The sequence below is a fragment of the Peromyscus maniculatus genome, chromosome 18 (genome assembly GCF_049852395.1).
Source record: "Peromyscus maniculatus bairdii isolate BWxNUB_F1_BW_parent chromosome 18, HU_Pman_BW_mat_3.1, whole genome shotgun sequence".
In the NCBI taxonomy this organism is placed as follows: Eukaryota; Metazoa; Chordata; class Mammalia; order Rodentia; family Cricetidae; genus Peromyscus; species Peromyscus maniculatus.
Genome location: NC_134869.1, coordinates 351,147 through 373,124, shown reverse-complemented (window position 1 = coordinate 373,124; position 21,978 = coordinate 351,147). Strand labels below are relative to the sequence as shown.

The 21,978-nt window shown below is 39.9% G+C and overlaps 1 protein-coding gene across 10 annotated transcripts in view; it reads left to right on the top strand.

The window, feature by feature from the left end:
* Positions 1-9,476: 9,476 nt before the first annotated feature.
* Positions 9,477-21,978, top strand: part of LOC121826150 (uncharacterized) — a 219,419-nt gene continuing 206,917 nt past the window's right edge. For 4 of the 10 annotated variants that reach the window (XR_013045752.1, XR_013045751.1, XR_013045756.1 and 1 more), the window contains exon 1: positions 9,482-9,553. The gene's annotated coding sequence lies outside the window, so the exon portion shown is untranslated. Of the gene's footprint in view, positions 9,558-14,320; positions 14,418-21,978 lie in introns of all 10 variants that reach the window. The other 6 variants (XR_013045758.1, XR_013045750.1, XR_013045760.1 and 3 more) reach the window with 6 other exon arrangements.

Genomic DNA, 21,978 nt, shown 5'->3' with positions numbered 1-21,978 from the left:
ACATCATGAGAAACTGTAGTAAAAAGTCACAGCATTAGGAAGGTTGTGAACCGTTGATTCAGGTCAACAGGTCCTGTAGCTCAGGCTTAACTCACACAATATAATTGAGAATTGCTTTATTTTTTTTATTTTTATTTATTTTACAATACTATTCAGTTCTACATAATAGCCACAGATTCCCTTGTTCTCTCCCTTCCTGCCCCCCTACCATTCCCCCCAGCCCACCCCCCATTCCGACCTCCTCCAGATCAAGGTCTCCCCCGAGGACTGGGATTGACCTGATAGACTCAGTCCAGGCAGGTCCAGTCCCCTCCTCCCAGATTGAGCCAAGCGTCCCTGCATAAGTCCCAGGTTTCAAACAGCTAACTCATGCAATGAGTCCAGGACCTGGTACCACTGCCTAGATGCCTCCCATACAGATCAAGCCAATCGACTGTCTCACCTATTCAGAGGGCCTGATCAAGTTGGGGGCCCCTCAGCCTTTGGTTCATAGTTCATGTGTTTCCATTCATTTGGTTATTTGTCCCTGTGCTTTATCCAACCTTGGTTTCAACAATTCTCGCTCATATAAACCCTCCTCTTTCTCACTAAATAGACTCCCAGCGCTCCACCAGGGGCCTAGCCATGGATGTCTGCATACAGATTCCTCAGTCCTTGGAGAGGGTTTATGGCACAACTATTCATTGAGATGATAAATCTTTTGTCCCTTCTAGGAGTGATAGCACCATTTCATCCCATTGTCTTGGTACTGGATTATGTAATAAGAACCAACATTTACCATTCTCTGACTCCTGACTATGGATACAAGGTGATCAGGTTAATAGGAGAATTAACATACAATAGGTTGAAGGAATAGAAACTACCCTTGCTTGCTATCTGGCTAGAGCCCAGATATTTGGAATTTTGCTGAGATTTTTCTACCTTGGTGTCTTGACTGCCAATCCAAGATTGAAGGGCTCATGGAGAGCTGATGACCATGTCGAGATTCAAAACACTTGCAGAAAGGGCCTGAGAGGACACTGCTTACAGCAGAGACCCGAAGCTGTGGTAGATTCTAGAACCATAGGATAAATAAGGAGAGTTGCCAGTGTGGAATAGTATTGGCACTGTAAGAAAGTTGTGTGTACTAAGGATGGCAAAGTCTAAAACACGGAGCTTCCCTAGTCCATGAGATCCCAGAATATCATTAACAGGCTCAGAATTTACACAATGTGATACAGGAAACTGTTCAAAATGGAAAGAAGTATTGCTTCCTGATTTGTTTTCCTTAAATGTGATTGATTATTTGCTATGGTCCTGTTCTTCCCTTTTTGAAAACAGTGGGATGTTACTTATTTTTTTTCACAGAATATACATTTAAGAGACTGTAGACTTTTTAAATGTTGGAATTTTTAAAGGCTATGGGATTTAAGAATTTGAAAGTTGTTTATGTTATGATTAACATGAGACTCTGGGGAACATGGATGGAAACATTTTGTTTGATAGGGATGTATTGTAAAATTATGAGTCAAATGAATAATTTCCCCACTTACTTTGGGTCAGGTTATTTCATCCACTTAACAGAAAAGAGACTACTCCACCACACTGTTTGCTGCTCAAAATGAAAAAAACCCAGATTGTCAATTCATGGACATCTACCAGACCTTTGACTTGAAATACATTTTTAATCATGATCTATGAGACACAACTTTGAATCTTTTTCTGTGTCACTAATGTATAATTCCTTAATGCTTTCATCCCTGTAACCATGTACATAAAATCTCCAAAAAGGGGACTTAGTAGATTGTCTTTATATATATCAGCATACTGATTCATACTTAGTTTACAAGGAAGAAGTTGGAATGGAAATATTTGAGAAGTGATGGAATGAAGAGAAAAGAGAGGAAAGTGGTGTAATATCTTTTAAATAAAATGTATAGCAATATATTTTAAATAAAACGTGGGGCTAGAGAGATGGTTCAGCAATTAGTGGTATTGGGGGTTGTTACAGAAGACCAAAGTTCTATTCCCAGAACCCACATGGTAGCTAACCATTTGCTGTAACTCCAATCCTGGGCATCTCCTGTTGTTTTGTACACAGAGAAACCTTGTTTTGAAAAACTAAAAAAAAAAAAAATGTTAAAAACATAAAATAAAAATAAATTTCTTTTCAGTAGTTTCAAAATCCAGAGACAGACAGCAGACAGAGATAGTTAGAATGAACTCCTTTTTGTCCTGAATGGAAGGAGTCCTGGTCTTCTTCAGAGCCAGCCTCCACAAAGCAAAAGCAGCCTTGTTCTGAGCTGAAAATAGCTCAGCAGAGCCATCCAATTAAGAGCAGCGACCACAGTGCTGATAGGTGACTTTTCCTTGAAGTTTTCTGTTTTTGTGTTCTCTGTCTTTTCTATCTGTGAGAATTGTTACATGGTATGTTGTGCCCAGATCGTGACCCCCAGAGAGACCACCGAGGACAAGCATACCAGAATGCAAAAGCAAGGTGTATTCTGTTTAAGTTTACAAGCTGTGGCAGGGAAGCTCCTTCCAATGCACTCACTCATAGCAGTGAGGCCTGGAGGAGCTTGCCCTTTCTTTGTGAGGCTAGTTCTTAAAGGCACAGACCACGTAATTCATCCCCCACAATCCACCTCCCTCTCCTTGGTTAGTATCAGTTTCCTTTTTTCAGTCTTTCATGTTATCTTTATCTTTTGTTTGTTCAGCAACCGTGTTAGGAGTTTTCCGAGCTGTCTCCTGGGTTTGAGAAGTTTGGGATGTTTTATGTCCAATTAGCCCCTACCAGTTGGCCAAATATCCTGACTCTGTGTTTTTAAGTCCCTGTAGCTGATCTCACCACCTGGGAACTTGAAAGGGATCAAAGTTCTTATCCATGCTTAAAAATCCTGGTTTAAGCTTCTCTTTGTAGGGCATAGAGTGGGGGTTTTTTACTGAGGTTTCACAGGTACAGATATATCTTTTAGTTCAAACATCAAGATTAACAGATGTCATAGGCTCCAAAACAATCTACTTTCATAGTGTCTTTTCTGCAATTTTCAGCTAAGACCTTGTGGTACACCCTCTGTGAGTTTGAGAACACTATGTTGTATACAGTGAGTTCCAGGACAGCTAAGTTGATCACACAGAAAAACCCTGTCTCTAAAAACTAAAAGAAAAAAATAATATTAATTATACTACTTAAGTAATTATAATAAACTAGGTCATGGGAGACCATGGGAAAAAAATCACTGAAGACCTTAGAGAGGCATGGCTTGCCCTCATGCTTCTTGGCCCCAAACACCTAGGTTTTTCTCTCTGTTGAAATACTTTCATCTGCATCTACTCCACAGAATTTGTCATTCTCCATGGAAGCATTTATGTTGTTTTAGTCAACCACCAAAGAGAAAGAGAATGTGAGGGTCCTCAAGGGTCCTTAAGGCTTCTGAATAACCCCTGTGCTGAACCTCCATTTGAAATGCCCAGCTGGCTCTGCTGGGTGTAGCAGGTTAATTCAATCACATTCCCATATCTATACTAAAGTCCTTCATGATGCTGGTCTGAATGCATGAGAAGAGAACCTTAAGTTTGTTCTGCCTCTGAGAGCCAATAGTGCTCTTTATCTTGGTTCTGCTATACAACAGGGAATGCAGTTTGTGATCCTTGGCATCCAGTCTCTGTGTGCGGTAGCAACCATAGGGGGTTGTTGGTGTTTTGGAATCTGAAATATTATCAGGAAGATGAAATTTTAAAATAAAGTTTCCTGAGAGGATCCACATATAAGGGAAAGAGAGATGACATAGTCTCAGGTAAACATATAAATGGAGATGAGATGTGTTGACTGTTGTTACAGAAATGCTTCATTTGCAGGAGCCCTGAATGTTTAATTTCCCCCTTAGTTTTGACATGACTTTCTTTTTCTTTTCCTCAAGTGGCTGTGAAAGTAAACACTTTTGAACACATGTCACCTATATGTGTTTCTCCACTGTTCACAGTTCTCTCACCATTTTAGATGTTCTAGATAAATTCTCTCAATTAATAGATAATGTATGTTTTTTTATATTACACTCAAACATGGATACTCACTTCCTACTTAAATGTAATTGGGTCATTTCAATCAGTTAGAAAGGAGACATGTTATATGACCCTTCTGCCCAGGAATCAATTGCTCATTATATAAAAATCAAAGAAAGAAGCACAAAGAAACAGGAAGGAATGTATGCCCTGAAGAAATTAATGTTTAAAGTAGAATTGCTATAAAAGACATACTGTGTCATATAGTAAGATGAAGTATTTAAATGTGATACAAACTTCCAAATGGAATTTGTCAGTCAAAAGGTGGTGGGGAATTATCCTACCAAGAGTCTTTTGTTCTTTTTACTTTTCTGTTTTTGACTAGAATTAAAGCATCTATTCCACCGTTTCTCTTTGTTAGCTACTCACCTCCTTGTCAACCTGCACTCCCCTTCAGTTGTGCTGACACCTACTACCAATCTCTCCCATAGGGGCTGAGGCTGATTTTCTTGCCCTGGCTGAGCAGAGTCACATTTGCCTTCATCACTTAGACTTCACTGTCTTCTCTTTAGCACTAGGAACAGCTCTGAGTAAATTTACAGAGGAATGTGAAAATTTAATCAGAATTAATGTAGAAACTGAAGTTTCTCTTCAGGTATCATCTTTACTCCCTGTGACACAGGAGGAATGTTCCAACATATTCTGTACATGCACTCTAGCTGTTAAAGGCAGAGATGCTGAAGCAGGCCTAAGTTCTATGCCTTTACATTTGTGTTGCTTACTCATGCCTGAAATGAGTCCTACATAGCTCAAAACTTATCCAAGATGAACAACGTCCTTTATGAAGGCACAACTTCTAATTCTTTCCTAAAGAGACCACCTACTAAGAGAAAAGCAGTTGAATAAATGAGCCTATGGGGGCAATTCAGTGGGAAGCCCACACACTCAAAAAGAAGTAAGCCATGCCTTTCACTGGCCCTTTCATTTGATAGGTTGTGGAAATCTATCCACAAAGAAAGAGGCAGTGCCACTCATGTAGGTCATGTCCACTCAAACTGTGTTTTATACAAGTACATACATGTAGATAAGAATATTTCTAGGGTTGGGAGGGGCAGGCAGAGGGAAGAGGAGGATCTTTGATTGGTATGTAAAATGAAAAAAGTTCCTAATTAAAGCCAATATTTCTATTGTGCTAGATTTATATTTGTGCCTAGAATCATTATTCTTCCGCATAGTTTCTGAACTCTCCTACTCTCCCATCTCCCATAAGATATGTAAAAATTACAAACCTTAAAAATATACTATGCTATCACTAAGTATTTGTTGATGAAAGGATTGGTTTCAACAGCTTTATCTTTCTGAGAAGTACCGTGCTCCAAACTGTTTCTGGGAAAGAAGCAGTTGAAAACAGCAGTTCACATCTGAAAATACAGATTGTTTTCATTATGAAACCAGTTTGCAGTCTCCTGAAGGGTTTAGTAATATTAGATGTTCACTGGATTCTGGATATGACTGTGGAGCATAGCTTACTCCTTTAAAAGAATGTATCAAATCAGGTTATGTTAGAATAGTAACAATAGTTATGTGAAAGCCCGAGATTCTGGTAAGTTGAGGCTGGGCACCTCAGCAGATAGAGTGGTCCCACAGTGGCTGTCTCACATTGGAGAGACCCACAACCAAGTGGTTGCTCAGAGCACGAATCTGGCTACCTGAGCAGTCTGAATGTGGTACTAGAACTTTAGAAGTTTCCTGGAGAGGTGATAGTCTCTAGTCAATGGACAGATACTGCAAAGATGTTTCTGGTATCAGCAGAGCAATCCTCTGCAGCAGCAGCAGCAGGTTAAATCAATTCATCAGCAAGAGGAATGGCCAGGCAGGCACAAGGTTAACAGCCTGCATCCTACTCTGCCCTTTTTAATCTAGGATGCTAAGAAAAGTTTTCACCCACACTTATGGGGTGGGTTCTTTCCACATAAATTAAGGCAAGCAAGACAAGTTTTTAGTTCAGTTCCCTATTGAGGAAATTCTAATTTGTGGCAAATTGACATTAAAACCAATCTTCACATTCCACCATTGCTCACTGGCCACCTTAAAATCCATATGCTTATGCAGACATAAACATACACACATCACAGCAAGGAAACAACAAAAGGAAGAAAAAAGAATATATTCAGAAAATTACATTCAAATTAAATTGTAAATACAATATAATCTTTTTGTCCCTCAAGCCTCATATTTAGTTCACAGTATAATACATTCCTCTTTTATATGTCCTATATTCCAATATCCTAAAAATCCAAATCCAAATCCTTTAAAAGTCTCATATAAAGTATCGGGAACTATGGGGGTCCAGCCCCTCGATAGTCCCCTCCCAGGGTTTGGGAAGAATCTACAACCAGCTGATAATTAATCTTTGATGAAAAGAAATGAATGTATGTACATGAAATTCCTTAGTCCATACACTTTATTATTCTGTGTCAGTTCTCTCTCTACACAGCTTATATTCTGCTCTCATTTTAGCTCCTTTCTAGCCTAATTTCTCTCTACATTTATCTGCTGTCCCCTCTAGGTTCTATCTTAATTCCTTCATCTTAGTTCTGTCCTTTCTAGGTTCTCATCTATCTGGTTCTTTCCCATACCATCTCCTCTCCCATCTCCTCTTCTCTCATCTGTTTTTCCTCAGCTTGTTCTTTCCCATCTGGCTCTTCCATCTCCTTCCTTTAGTACTCTCTTCTAGCCCTTCAATCTAGTTCTTCCCCATCTCAGTTTGTTTCTCTCAAGCTCTTACCCATCTAGTTCTTCCATTCTCTTTTCTCTTCCCCGTCCCCCCTGTGTCCTGGAAGTCCCAGTAAATATACACTTACAAGCAGTAATCCCTTGGCAGAGCAAAGCCAGGCTTCCAGGGTCAAATGGAGGGGTGATAAGAATCACATAGAGAGGCAGTAATACTTAATTATCATTTGCAGCCCAAAAGAGAAGTGACTAATGCGGAAATGAATTAACTAAAGGCTAAATTCGGGTAGTATCTAAGAAGAGAAATTTGATGTGCTCCACTATAGTCTTAAACGTGATTGGTGGAAAATGTTAAGACTCTATAAGTTGCTAGTTCAATGGGAGAAAATAAAACTGTCTTCTTTTTTCCTGTGGTACTTATCTATTCAAGTTACCTGGCCTGTTTTTCTGGAGGGTAAGGGAAAGTGTGCTTGGTCTCTAGGCAACCTGTGTACAGCTAGATGCCTCTGGTGATAGTAAAAGGGAGATAGGTAAGATTTGGGAAAGGAGGTAGTTAAGCTTAATTGGCACATCTACCAGGTTTTCTCAAACAGGTAGTCTGGACACTTAAGTCTGTTCTTAGAGAGTACAGAGGTATCTCTGATAAGCTACTTTCCTCCATCTGGGGATGGACCTGGCCAGATGCTGCCAATTACGATAATTACAGGGAGGCTTGAGCTAGGGTTCTGGCTGTGCATAGCTGTCAGCACAGAAGGTTATCTAAATATTCCTTTAGTAGAGGGGAAATGGTGCCCACAAATGATAGAAAATCTACAATAGCACACAAGAAACTCATAGCACAAAACAACAGATAATCAAAAGCCAAATATCACCAAGGCTCCCTGAGCCTAAGTTTGACCTCTGGAAGGCCCTTGGCTTCTTGCAGGTGTTAACTTTGTCATAATCAGGTGAAATCCTACTTTGTATATTTTCGTGGCTTGCAGCAATAAAGAAACAGTGTACATACATCCAGAACATTATGTTAATAGTGCCTATTATAATTCCAATCCTGAAAAAATAAATGCCATTACAAATAGGCAATCAAACCAAGGTAAAAAGACAACCAGCACAAAAAAACTCAAAACCTGGTGTTTTAATGAATTTGGAATGTAATATTATGAACTCAGAAATAGACTGGCTAGTAAATATCTTTGGAGAATAATTGTTTTAGTGTCTTATAACTTATCTTTGACAATATTGATTCATAACCTTTGACTGATAAAAGTATCTCATTCAATATTGGATTAAATTATAAATAGAAATAAGAAAACAACACTGTCTCTTTAATGTATGCATACTTATTAACAAATAGAAAAACCATTTATGTTGAATATAATAATTTTGTATTTTTTAAAGCTGAAGGGCACTCTCTCTAGGGCCAGTCTCAGATTCATGATCCTCCTGCCTCAGCTTCCCAAGTTGCTAGGTTTAGAAACATGCACCACTATTCCCTGATAAAATGTATTTCTCAAACTGGGAGGTGAGATCTATGTATTTGCTTGTATAAGGCATATGAAATTGGAGTTTATATAGCTACTGCCAGGTTGCTCTCTCTAGAAGCATCTGCAGAGCTCAAAATGTAACATAGTTCTATTTTCCAGTTTCCTGTCTCAAACCTTGCACTTGCGTCTTTCACACGGTCCTACCAATATTGAGTGGAAGTTGGCAAGAACAAAGCTCTGGATGAGATACTTTGATGAAGGTGGAACTTTCTGCCTCCTTTCAACATTATCCCCATACCCAAAATATTTCTCTATCTTGCCTACTGATTCAACAACTCTTGCATTCCCCAAAGTGACCCTGATGGAAGACAGAGGAGGCACAGCTGCAGAAGCCCCACAGTGACACTAAAACAAAATCTGTTTCCCTGGACACAAACTGTTTTCCTCCTTTCCCTTCTGCATGACAGCTCTCATCTTAAAGATCATGAAATCACACAAACTTATGCTTTATCATTTCTCAGCCATGAGCCACTAAGTCATTTTACATGCCGAATATTTACCAAATCACTTGGAGAGGTTAATGATAAGAGCACAGTCCATAAGATGCAAGCTCCTGTCCATGCTGAGTCACAGGAACGCCAAGCTGATGACCTGATACAATGTCAACATTGTTAGATACCACTTCCTCACTGGGACTAAACACAGCCAGGTCTGCGGAATAGAAGTCAACTCTTACCTGGCTGTCTGTGGGATTGACTTGACTAGGGTCTCTGTCACCTACAAGCAGCTGTGTGATTTTGAGAAAGTGACTCTATGGTTGTCATTTTAATTTTCTCCTCTTTGCAATAAAGCAGCGCTATCTGGTGGCCTCCCAGATGGCCAAATGGGTTTTCTGCTCCAGGTAAGAGGATGTGAGGCTAGGTCAGATAAGATGAGGCAAGGTGAGCAGAACAAGACCTATGGGATGGTAGGTGTGCAGCTCTGGCCACAAGGCCTCCCTCTGTAACTTATGAGCAGACCATGGAGGCCTGAGCACCCACTTGTCCTGTGCTGAGCTGGAAGCCTGCGATGTGCAGACCCCCTTGTTGAGAGGCTCCACAACCTTCGTCTCTTGAGACACTGCAGACCATTCCCACCAAATCCACATCCCACCAGAAAAGGCCAGCCTCCAACATCCAATCATAAATGGCATGTGAGGCTTAAGCCCGCCCCTGAAGCACTCTGGCCCAATGAACATCCGGGCCGAGACTCTAAACCTCCCCCATTCCACCTTGTTCTTCCGGCCTGGTGCATTGAGCATGCTCAGACTTGAGGAGGTGAAGGAACTGCTGAGGAGCTGCTGAACCGTTGTGGAGGAGGTCTGTGGAGTTCAGTCTGGTGAAGGCCTTGCGAGGCCAGGGTGGCCAGGCTCAGGGTCTCTGAGGGGTGGACCACACGGGTGGGAGACCGCCATCTCCTCAGAGTCTGGACTTCCTCACAGCCCCGGTTCTGGTGAGGCTGAGGTGAAGGCAAAGGCCTTCTTGGCAGCAGTCTCCTCTTAGGCCAGGTCTAGTGAGGGCTGGGGCAGTCTTCTCAGAGCCTGGAGACTCCTCACAGCCCAGTTCTCCTGAGGCCGCGATGCCTGCTGTGAAGATCCAGGATGGCAGGATGCAGTTCTGAAAGAATGATTATAGGCTTTTCTCCAAATTGCTATAGTTTTAGCGTTTTCTGTATTTCTTTACTTCATCTTAGTGCCTGTGGGATCTGCGATATCCCTTTTCTCATTCCTTATGTGAGTAACTTTAGTATTCTTTCATTTTTCTTCGCTAGTGTGCCTAGAGATTTATCAGTGTTATATAGATAGGTGTCTTTCTCTTACTTCTTGTTATATTTATTTTCAATTTATTGAATTTTAAAAATTGATTAGGGGCTTTTTACTCACTTTCTTTTTAGTATTTATATAAAATTTATGTCACAGATTACAAATTACTTAAGTTAGGTGTTAAGTATTTCATACCTATAATCCAAGTCCTTGGGAAACAGGATTCCATTAGTTTGAGAACAGACTGGGCTCCACACAGAGCTCTGGCTATACTGGACTATGCTACAAGTGAGATCTTATTGTAGAACATACACACAAAATCCAAATGTATTCACATTCATATAAAATCATTTAATGTTTTAGTTTTTTTCTAATCATGGTTTAGCTTTATTCCATAAATTTTGTTATCTTTTATTTCCACTTCGATACTTTTACTCTTACTATGACTTTCTTTTTTAATCTATGATTATTTTAAGAATGAAATGTTTAATTTTCATTTATTGGGGATAATTAAGATACTATTCTGCTATTAACTTATATTTTAATTTCCCTGTAGTCACATTGCACACATCACTTTATATCGGGTCTTTTATGTTTATTTAAACCTGTTTAGTATCTTGTAACATGGAGTGTGTTGAAAAGTGACCTGTGTGTTCTGGATATGTTGTCTTAAGCTGTCGTTTGAGGAGGTGTTCTGTAAATGTCTGTTAGGTGAAATTGATTGACAGCAGTGTTCATGTTCTCCTTGCCTGCTTCTTTCTTATTTTCTCTTTTTATAGTACAAGAACTTAATTATAATTTTAATTTTTTCTTATTACCCAATCTTATGCTGTGGATATATCAAGAATGAAATGGAATTTTCTGATCCAAATGCATCATCCTTAACCCTTGTTATATAGGAACTTTTGTTCCTATGTCAAAATTGCACTGAATTATTCCATATGTCCATATTTTTTAAAAGTCAAAAACCTCATTCATTTGAATTCTTATTGTTTAGTTCATATTAACAAATGGTAGAAAGTGAAATTTGATTTTTTTAACCTATGCATTTTTTCTTTTTTTATTGATTCTTTGGGAATTTCATACCATGTACCTCAATCTCACCCATCTCCCAGTGCCTCCATATCTGCCCCTCACTTTTTTAGAGTCCCCCCACAAAGGAAAGAAAAGGGGAATATAAATGAGACAAAATAAACAATAATTAAAAAGAAGAAAAAGTGAAGCACTTCACTCCCCCGACCCCCATCTTTCCCACCTCTCCATCATCTCTCCATCATCTTAGTGACATTAGGAGCTGCTGTGTCTCATGCAGGTCTAGTATTGATGGTGTACTGAAGCCAGGGGCCTTGAACCTGACCAACATCTCATTACACCACGAACATTTGCAAGTGAAGCTGTTGAAATTTCCCTCCTTTTGTTCTGTGGACTCCCATGTTCAACTTTAATTGTGGATTTGTCAGTTTCCATCTACTTTCTTAACCAGGTTGGAGGATTTGTAGTTAAATATTTTCAAGTGGAGTGTTCTGTCTGCCTGGAAAATTGATCCCTTTTCACCACACACATGTATATTATAATATTTGTGTTATTCATAATAGATACTTTCCCTAGTAAAATTTACTGTTCAGCAGTTTACTTTGGTAGTAACATGGGTACTAGGACATTTTAAAGAACTCTGCCTTTTCCTGCCTCCTTACTCTGACACTCTGCCCATACATTTGTTTTCTATTCATCATAGAGTGAAATCCTTTGTGCACGTTTATCTAGTCTGGCAATTTCTCCCATCTAGACTTGTATGTTTAATGCAATTACATGGTTAGTTTGAGTCTTCTATCTTGATAGTTTTAACTTCATGGGTTTTGTCCAAAATGTCTTTCTGTGTCTGCTTTTGGGTTTTTATTCTATTTATCCCCTCACCTAGTTTCTTATTCAGACGTCTTTTTAAAAAAATTAATAGCTGTTTTTCAGGCACTGGAGGCCCATGGGCTACTAAACTCAGAGCTCCTTCCTTGGTGACTTATGTCAGAAGCTGCCAGACCTTTGGAGCTCGTCTATCGAGTGTTGTGTCAGCCAGATCAAATAGTAGTTTATAGTTTACAGATTATTCATGCCAAAATTTCTGTCTTTTGTTATGGTGGACTTCAAAGCTTTTGTAATCCTCCTTAATTAAATATACATGATGTATGACAATATGGTGATGGAATTTAAGCACACTGTAACTTTCAGTGACTAGAACTAATGAAATGCCAAGAAAGCCCTTATAATATTTAAATTTTTTTAACCCTTTTCAATCCTCTGCATCTTCACTTGAAAGGCAGCAGGGCAGGGCTATACATTACTTTTTTTTTTTTTTTTTGAAACAGTGTTTCTTTGTGTAGCTTTAAGCCTTCCCTGGATCTCGCTCTGTAGACCAGACTGGCCTCGAACTCACAGAGATCCGCCTGCCTCTGCCTCCCAAGTGCTGGGATTAAAGGCGTGCGCCACCACCGCCCCGCAAATTCTTTTTTTATTTTTTTTGAGACAGGGTTTCTCTGTGTGGTTCTGGCTGTCCTAAAACTCAGTTTGTAGACCAGGCTGGCCTTGAACTCACAGAGATCCGCCTGGCTCTGCCTCCCGAGTGCTGGGACTAAAGGCATGCACCACCACTGCCAAGCTATAATGTTTAATTTTCATGCAGATTTATTTGCATCAACTTTATACAACTCAGATTTCTTATGTGGTCCAATAATTTTATATACTGGTGTAAATCTTTTAGGATTCTGGGTTCCAGAATGACCTTATAGTACTTATAATTTATTAACTACACTCCTTTATTCTTACAACTGAGAGTGTGAGAATGAACTGACGTCATGTACAGCATCCATGCAACCCTCTCTGCCTCTCTGGTTCCAGAAAACCCAATAGGGAAATTTGGAGAGAATACTTTTAAAATTCCACATATGTGTTTATAGGGGGAGGTATGTGCACAGGAGAGCAGTTCCCACAGAGATAAGGAGAGGCTCCAGATTTCCTGGAACTAGGGACATTGGTGTTTGATTATGAATCACTGCGATGGGTGATGGAAACTGAACTCAGGTTCTTTGAAAGAGTACAGTGTGTGTTTTTCTGTGAGGCCAACTCTAGCCCCATCATTCAAACATTTTAAGAGAAGTTTAGAGGATAGTAAAAATGTAGTCATTTTGTTTAGTTTTATTAAAATCTATAAGCCCTTATGCATATAAGTAATTCTTTTTTTGTTTTGTTACTTCTAAAATTAATCTTGTTATTCTGTACATATTAATTATACAAAGTCGCTAATTTGTTCATATACATCCCCTCACTACCTGTTATACTCCCTCCATCTAAAATATGTGCCCTCATGCTTCCTCAAAAATTTTCCTCCTCCTTTGATATTTTTTCTAGATCCATATGGGATATTTGTATTTTGGAGAACTGTCTATTTTTTTAAGTTTGATGATACATAGTTGCAGCATTTTTCTTGAGAATTATATAATTAATTTTTTCTATAGGTTTTCTTTCTTTATTGAATTATCTTGCATTATTTATATATATCATACTTTCTTTATCCATTAGTATATTGGTGGTCTTCTAAGCTCATTCCATAAATCATCTGTGTTGTAGGTACCACAATGATAAAAATTACACACAAACTCACATACACACATATACATGATTCAGTATAGTGAGTTCACTTTTAGAAGTAGGCACACCCAGGAGTGACTCAGCTGGTATGTCTATGTTATATTTTCATTCATAACCATCATTATAGTATCCACAGTACCCAGCATGTTTCATTTTACAATAAACACAGCATATATGCTCATTTTTACACTTCCTGTGCAGCATTAAACAATTAGATTTGGTGAAAATTGTAATCATTAAAAAGACACTTAAAGCTGGAATTATGGGGCAATCTAAATATTATTCGTCACCAAAGGATCATTTGTCCTCTTCTGTATTTACGTTGTTTTTATTTTACTAGTGTGAGAATGGGTTTGGGGGCCCAAGAAAATGACCACCTAATCTGTAGTGTTTGAGCCAGGCTATAAGTCCTGCTGCAAATTTATTTTAATGCAAGTGATTGCCATGCCTTCCTTACTCTGAGTGGTCAGAGCTTGACCTCATATTACTGCATGGCTGGTTCCCTCAAAGTGGTCCACTTGGTAAGCAGAATGCACTTGTGAGTACCTAGTATAACTTTGCACACATATTTGTATCTCACATATATGTTGGCATTTGAGATACTGTCTCAGATATGGTCATTATGAAAAATTGTTTTCAGCATGCAGAAATGAAACTCTGCTCTTTATCTTCTACCGTACACAAGCTCTGCACCAAATACATCATAGATGTCAAAATAAGACCTGATACCCTGAAATTGTCAAAGGTCACAGTAGAGAAAATACTCCCACTTCCAAGAACAGGTAAGGTATTTCTGAGTAGGACTCTCATCCAATAGTAAATGAGACCAAAAATCCACAAATAGGATCTTATGAAATTATGACTTTTTATTTCAGCATAAGCAAATATAATTTAAGTGGTGGCCTACAGAATATGTGAAAATCACTGGTGCAATAGTGACATGGGAGTCACTGTTTAATTAACTTCCTTCTGATCTCATGAGGCCTGCACTATAGGAAGGAATTAATACCTAGTACTGTGTACCTGGTCAAAAGTCACTGGCTTGACAGGTCATAACCCGTAAGATGATGCTACTATTGCTACTTTGTGTAATAGCAACTGCTTTGTAAATATTTCTGTTTCTACATCTAGATCTCTTCAGCTCTCAGTCTTGGTCAGAGGTCCTTCTTTCGGTAGCAGGCATCAGTGAATGCACAGCCTCATAACATTAGAATGATGAAGTGACCATGAATGCCCATTGCTAAATGGGACCTGTAGATTAACCACTTCTGTTAGACATAGGAAACATCGTGGAAATGGGCCCCGAGTGTCCTGACTGAGCGTGAGGGGAACTGCTGTGACGTGCTGTCTTTTGGATATGACATAAGCCATTGCTCACTCACAAGAACTGTGATCACCTGCAGCTTCAGGTGACCATGTTCGGGACTGACTGTGAACATACCTATTTGTCCTGAACCAGACAGCTGGAAGAGGCAGTCTGCTGGTGGAAGACAAAGCTTACTAAGCCTTTGTCTCAGTACGGAAAATAAAAAGGAAGCCAGAAGTTGGCTATTTGTATTACTTATCAGTTCCCCTTTATCTGTCTGCCTCCCAGGGAAGACTGTGTAATTCCTATTCCCTCAAATTAATGCATTTATTGAGGTTAATACAGGAGAATAGATATGCAAGTAATTATAAGAATATGAATAACTGTAATGTGTGGCATCACAAAGTCTCATATTAGAATGGGTGACTCATGAAGACTAGAATTCTGAATGTGTCTGCATGACTTGTTTGCAGCTGAATGAGACAGAGGGTCTCATTTCTTCAGTTCTCTTTAGTTACCACCTATTTAACCTTGGGAGTGGAAGGGCCTTGTTAATCCTGTAAGTTTCAGCTTTTCCAGCCATAGTTTAATTGCTAGGTATTATGAACCTCCATAGAACTTTCTGAGACTTAAGGAAATAGCCCTACCCAGGGAAGAGCAAACTACTTGGATACTCAATATCAAATGGTCAGTCCTGAAAACATATATTCTAGCTATACAGAATGATTGGTTTACATTTAGGAATATATAACTACATGCATACACACACACACACACACACACACAAGCTTATAACAGCAATTAATGAAAAGGCAGGTCATAAATGAGAAAGAGAGCAAGGAAGAGTATAGGGAAGATTTAGAAGGATGAATGAAAAGAGAAAATAATGTGATCATAATCTCAAAAATAACAGTAAAGAATACCATGTCATAATAAGGAAAATTGTTATACAATACTTCACCCTTTCATTAAACTGTTAATTGTTTCCACAAGATCACTTTCTTCCATTGGGCTCTGCAAAGGCTGGAGAGCCACACACAGGTCCTGAAGTCCCTGATGAAGCAACCATTTAATTTTCATCTCTTCTGTAAACACAGCTCCATCATGCCCAGTGAATTGGCCATAATGTACTGCTTCTCTCATACATATATTTTTCTTTCTTTTTTTTTAGTAAGAATTTTTTCATTTTATATAACAAGCACAGATACCCCTCTCTTCCCTCCTCCTGCTTTTCCAGCATTTCCCACTTCAACCCACCCCGTACTCCCTCCTCCAACAAGGTAAGGCCTCTCATGGGAAGTCAGCAGAGACTGGTCCATTAGTAGAGGCAGGTCCAAGCCCCTCCCTCTGCATCAAGGCTGTGCAAGGTGTACCACCATAGGTAGTGAGCTCCAAAAACCAGCCTGTGCACCAGGGATGGAATCTGATACTACTGCCAGAGGGCTCCTTAAGCAGATCAAGCTAAACAACTGTCTTGATTATGCAGAGTGCCTAGTCCAGTCCCACAGAGGCTCCATAGCTGTTGGTCTAAAGTTCATGAGTCCCCTCTAGTTTGATTTGGTTGTCTCTGTAGGTTTCCCCATCATGATCTTGATGCCTCTTTGCTCACAGAATCCTCTTCTCTCTCTTTGGCTGGACTCCCAGAGTTTGGCCTGGTGTTCTGCAGTGGATCTCTGGATCTGCTTCCATCAGTTACTGGATGAAGGCTCTATGATGACAGGGTATTTATTCACCAATCTGATTACTGGACTAAGACAGTTCAGACACTCTCTCCACTATTGCTAGTCATCTAAGCTTATGTTATCCTGATGGAGTCCTGGGAACTTCCCTAGCACCCAGTTATACCCTATCCCCATGATTTCTTCCTCTATTATGGTATCTCATTGCTCTTCCACTATGTCCCTGTTCCAGATCGACCATCCTGTTCCCTTATTTTCTCATCCCCAACCCCCTACCCTCCATCACCCCCCTCCTCCCCAGTTTACTCGTGGAGATCTCATCTATTTCCCCTCCCAGGCTGATCCATGTGTCCCTCTTAGGGTCCACCTTGTTACCTAGCTTCTCTGGAGCTGTGGGTTGTAGTCTGGTTATCCTTTGCTTTACATCTAGTATCCACTTATGAGTGAGTACATAACATGTTTGTCCTTCTGAGTCTGGGTTATGTCACTCAGGATGACATTTTCTAGTTCTATCCATTTGCCTGAAAACTTCATGATGTCATTGTTTGTTACTGCTGCATATTATTCCATTGTGTATATGTACCACATTTTCTCTTCAGTTGAGGGTCTTCTAGGTTGTTTCCAGGTTCTTGCTATTACAAGTAATGCTGCTGTGAACATAGTTGAGCATGTATCCTTGTAGTATGACTGAGCATTCCTTGGGTGTGTGCCCAAGAGTGGTATAGCTGCTTCTTGAGGTGGATTGATTCCCAATTTTATGAGAAACCTCCATACTGATTTCCAAAGTGGCTGTACAAGTTTGCATTCCCAACAACATTTGAAGAGTGTTGCCCTTGCTCCGCATTCTCTCCAACATAAGCTTTTATCAGTGTTTTTAGCTTAGCCATTCTGACAGGTATAAGATGATATCTCAGGGTTATTTTGATTTGTTTTTTCATGATGGCTAAGGATGGTGAACATTTCCTTAATGGTCTTTTGGCCACTTGAGATTCTTCTGTTGAGAATTCTGTTTAGATCTGCACCCCATTTTTATTTTGATTGTTCAGTATTTTGATGTCTAGTTTCCTGAGTTCTTTACATATATTTTAGATCATCCTTCTGTCAGATATGGGGTTGGTGAAGATCTTTTCCCATTCTGTAGGCTCTCATTTTGTCTTATTTACCATGTCCTTTGCCTTACAGAAGCATCTCAGTTTCAGGAGGTCCCATTTATTAATTGTTGCTCTCAGTGTCTGTGCTACTGGTGTTAGATTTAGGAAGTGGTTTCCTGTGATAATGCATTCAAGGCTACTTCTACTTTCTCTTCTATTAGGTTCAATGTAACTGGATTTATGTTGAGGTCTTTGATCCACTTGGACTTGCATTTTGTGCAAGGTGACAGATATAGATCTATTTGCAGCCTTCTACATATTGACATCCAGTTATGCCAGCATGATTTCTTTTTTCCATTGTGTAGGTTTGGCTTCTTTGTCAAAAATCAGGTGTTCATAGGTATGCAGATTAATGTCAGGGTCTTCAATTCAATTGATTGGTCCACATGTCAGTTTTATGCCAATACTAAGTTGTTTTTATTACTGTACCTCTATAGCAAAACTTGAGGTCAGGGATGGCGTTGCCTCCAGTGGTTGCTTTATTGTACAGGATTGTTTAAGCTATTCTGGGTTATTTGTTTTTCTATATGAAGTTGAGTATTGTTCTTTCCAGGTCTGTGAAGAATTGTGTTGGGATTTTGATGGGGAACGCATTGAATCTGTTGATTGCTTTTGGAAAGATTGCCATTTTACTATGTTAATATTACCTATCCATGAGCATGGGAGATTTGTCCATTTTGTGATATCTTCTTCATTTTCTTTCTACAGATACTTAAAATTCTTATCATACAGATCTTTTACTTGCTTAGCTAGAGTTACCCCAAGGTGTTTTATATTATTTGTGGCTATTGTAAAGGTGATGTTTTTCTGATTTCTTTTCAGCCTGTTTATCACTTGTATATAGGAGAGCTACTGTTTTTTTTTTTTTTTGAGTTAATCTTGTATCCTGCTGCATTACTGAAGGGGTTTATTATCTGCAGGCATCCCCTGTTAGAGTTTTGGGGGTCACTTATGTAGACTATCATATCATCTGGAAATAGAAAAAGTTTGACTTCTTCCTTTCCAATTTGTATCCCCTTGCTCTCCTTTTGTTGTCTTTTTGCTCTAGCTAGGACTTTGAGTACATATTGAATAGATATGGGGAGAGTGGACAGCCTTGTCTTGTTCTTGATTTTAGTGGAATTGCTTAGAGTTTCTCTTCATTTAATTATATGTTGGCTGTTGGCTTGTTGTAAACTGCCTTTATTTGTTTTAGGTATGTTCCTTGTATTTCTCATCTCTCCAAGACCTTTATCATGAAGGGGTGTTACTTTTGAGACTTGTTTGTTCCTAAAAAATATCAGTTGAAATCAACATTTGGAGTTTTATCAGGCTACAACAGCGTGCAGTATAACACCATTTGTATTATGCTATGTTCATATTCATTGGTTACCCAGATGAGAGCTTGGATCATATGGTGAGTAGCACATCCTGGCATGCATGTGTTGAGGATGGTATGTCTTATAAATGAAATGTATGTGTTCCACACAGTGGTACTCAGGATATCAACTTATATCTGTATATGAAGTTTGAGTGGCTAAGATTTTCAACAAACATTCTTCCGTGTGTCTCTTTTGAGGCCTTGATTGACGATAAAATATCAAGGTCTGGGATCAGCGTTCCCTCTAACTACCAAATATGTTAATGATGTCCATTTGCTTTCATCTGTAAGGGAACTATTGGCTCCATTGAGAACATGGTATTTCTGGCTCCCTTTTGGTTAGGGTGTTGGATGAAGAAGAAAATATTCTGCTCACACATCCTTCAAGTTCAGGGCTTCTGGGCTTAGTTCTTGCTCAGTAGGCTGCAGGTCTCCACTGAAAGCAGTTTATGGTCAGGCATGTTTCTCTTCTTGCATTGCCTGGACTCCTTTCACATAGGACTTGGTCCTTGGCTACTTGATCAGTGTTTGGTCTAGGAAGAGTTCTTCATTGTGGTTGGATCAGGCTCCATTTTAATTGTCTCTTGAAACTGGACTTCCTAGGGTCAACATTAAGTCTTGCCACATATCTCTCATTGGGTTGGCAGGAGCTCCCTTGACTTTAGGGTTTGTGGTTTCTCTTCATCAAGGTCTGTGGTTGGCTTGTAACATTTGATTTTGCCTAGTTTGTTCTATGAGCTTTGTATGAGTTCTGAATTCTTCCCAGTCAATATTTGCCTCAGACCTCCTTCTTCATTTGGTGCTTGGTGTTTTCAGAATAAGGATTAGGCCTGGGCATAGATGTTTTCCTGGTTTTCTCTGGGTGTTCTTTCTTTAAGGGGATGGCCCAGTCTCACTTCTCTTCTTTATTAGGGCCCAGACATATTCATAGTGAGGACTGGACTCAGGCCCACTAATTTTCTTGGTTTTGGCCTGGTCTTTTTCAGCCTTAAGCTTATGAAGTGGCCCACATCTCTTCTTGCTTAGGCCCATACTTCATCAGGGTAAGGATTATAGACAGACAGTTTTTTTTTTCTTGGCCTCTTTCATTTAAGAGAATGTCCCAGGTCTTCTTCTCTCCTTGTTTTTTCTCAGGCTTTTGTCAGGGTTAGTGTTAGGCCCCTGTGTTCCCTTTTCTTGCTTTGTCCCGGCCTCTTTCATTTGAGGGATTGGTCTGGGCCCATGTCCTTTCTTAGTTTGGCCCAGTCTTCTTCAGGGTCAGAGTTATGCTGAGGCCAACTTCTCATCTTGGTGAGAGCCCTGGCTTCCGTCCAGGTAAATTTGAGGCATGGATATTCTCCTTTTCTTTCTTCCAGCCAAGTCTTTTTCTTCTGAGGGATATGGTAGTACTCATTTCCCTTTTGGTTGGGGCCAGCCTCCTTCAGGGTCAAGGTTAGGCATGGCCATTCTTTTCTTTTCTTTTTGTTGCATTTCATTGTGTTACTTTTCCTTCGCCTTTGGCCTTGGCTCTTCCATTTAATGGACTGGCCCAGGGATACCTCTGTTTTTCCTCTGGGTCAGAGCTTATTCAGCTCAGGTTTTGGTGCAGGCCTCTTTTAGGTCAGGGTTTGGAAATTTTATTCTTAGGGTTGGTCTCTGGCCTTTCTGGGTGAGGGAAAGACTTTGTTAATTTAGGTTTTATTCCTGGTCTTCATCAGGTTCATCCTCAGGCCTTGGAATACTTTTGTCTTGACATCTTGGTTAATGTTGAATCCTGGTCTACTTTCACTTTAGGTACTTAGCATGGGCTTTTTCAGGGACCATGTTGGCATGGGCTATTTTCAGGGTATGGCTCTATCCAGGCAGTTTTTGTGTTAGAGTTAAGCCTGTTTACATTGATATTCTGGGACTGTGTAGTACCTGTTTCTCTTTAGGATTGAAGCAGTGGATACTTTTGAGTCCAGGTTTGTCTGAAGCTACTTTGTAATTTGTAATTAGCCTTGGATTATGCTCAGCCTTTCTGAAAAAAATGAAGGCATATCACAGGCAATTAATATAACAGCAGAGGATGGTCCTCCATTGATTTAGAGGCTGCCTTGTTAGGCACATGAGGGTTGTGCAGATCTTCATGGGGCCTCTTATGCAATGTGGCATGGTGTCCCCTTCTGTATGTCATTCAAGGCATGCACCATGAGGGTGCTTCTTTGGTCCTTGCTATGGAAAAACTTCTCAGAATGTCATTTGTTTTCTGCCTTGAAAACCCCTGGAACAATGAACCATGCCTTAGTGATCCCTTTCAAGAAAGCTCCTTGTCGTGTCCACTCATTGATGTGCGACCAGGTCTTCCCACAAAGAATGTCTGCACTGATTTACCAGAAATTGATTCCTGCTCACATTATTATAGTTGTGAATCACAGGCCACCTTAATAGAGTGAGCTGCCAACCTGTCAAGGGCACACATGTAACCATGACAATGATTCCTTATGGAGTGTCACAGAGGCCAGGCCTCACTCTGCTCAGGGGAGCACAAAGGTGGTCAAGCTGTGTAGATATTTTTGGAGTGGTAATTAGGGAAGGTGCCCGAAGGCTACTGCTATCGTCATTGCTTGGGGACAGCTTCCCATCCAATCATCCTCTCCTACTACAGAAGTTCACTGCTGAGAAGAGGAAGGTCAGTGGGGATGGGGCAGACTCAGGCCATATGTGCACAGTTCAAATACTGGTCTATCATTTCTGATGCTCACTTTATCATAAAGATTCTCTTATCATGAGGCTGGTATTGTGCCATCTTCAGTACCGGGGGCTTGGGGAACAGAGCTGTTTGAAATTTGCCCTCCAGGCTGTCCCTTCACCAACATTAAACACAAC